Here is a 1,075-nt window from a genome sequence, read left to right on the forward strand (position 1 = left end):
ACTTATATATATATATATATATATATATATATGTCCTTGTTTATATTTAGAATAGGTGCTTTTAGGCCTAAAAAACACATGTGCTTTGGGCTGGGGGTGTGGAAATCCATTTTCTTGCTGCGTAGACGGACCCCCAACTCAGGTGAGTCAGACCGCCATTTTGGAGTTCTGAAATTCTTCGCAATCATGTATATGGATTGCATTGCAGCATTAGCTTTAATTCTTGTTTTGTCGGCTATTGTCTTATTTGTTATTGTAATATTTCTTTTTTGTCATTGTGAATGTCATTTTTGTAAATTACCCTTGCGTTCTTCTGCTGCTTTACCCGAACAACAACCACTGCATTCTGCGTTCTTCTGCTGATCCCCCTGAGTCTCCTCAACAACCATCATCTTCTTCTGCCACTTTACCTGAAACTCAACTGTCACGTTCTTCTACTGTTTTACCTGGACCTCAATTGCCCTCGTGTTCTTCTGTTGATTTTCCTGAATCTCAAGTTTAGTTCATAAGATGTCTTTGTCTCATAAAGTTAATTAGTTTTAATATTGTTAGAAATATTGGTATTGTTTACTTGTTTTGTTTTAAAATCAGTTTAGAAGTTTCTAGGTTCGAATTACGCATGTGCTTTAGGATAAAGGGGGGTGGGGTAGGGGTGGAAAGACATTTTTTCCCTCTGCGCATGCTGATCCCCATCCCAGCAGACTGGAGCAACAGACCGCGTGGACTTGCAGAGCCCTCACCATCTTGTGGTATTTTTTGTCTACGATTGAAAAAAAAAAAAAAGGATCATGTTTTAGCATTAGTTTTGATTCATGTTGTGGGTTTTGCCCCATTGGCTATTATCTTGCTTATTGTTGTTATACTTTTGTTCTGTCCCTGTAAATGTTTTCCTTGGAGACTGCTGCTGCATCCCTCTGCGGGTCCGTCGGAGCCTTAAAATTAGTGTATAAGATGTTCTAGTTTTATAAAGTTAATTAGTAATATAATAATATATATAACATAATATAACATGTTATATATGTTAAAGTTGTTCTTGGTTATATGTTTGTTAGATAAAGATGTTTATAGTTGTTAA

This window comes from Athene noctua, chromosome Z, assembly GCF_965140245.1.
Source record: "Athene noctua chromosome Z, bAthNoc1.hap1.1, whole genome shotgun sequence".
Lineage (NCBI taxonomy): Eukaryota > Metazoa > Chordata > Aves > Strigiformes > Strigidae > Athene > Athene noctua.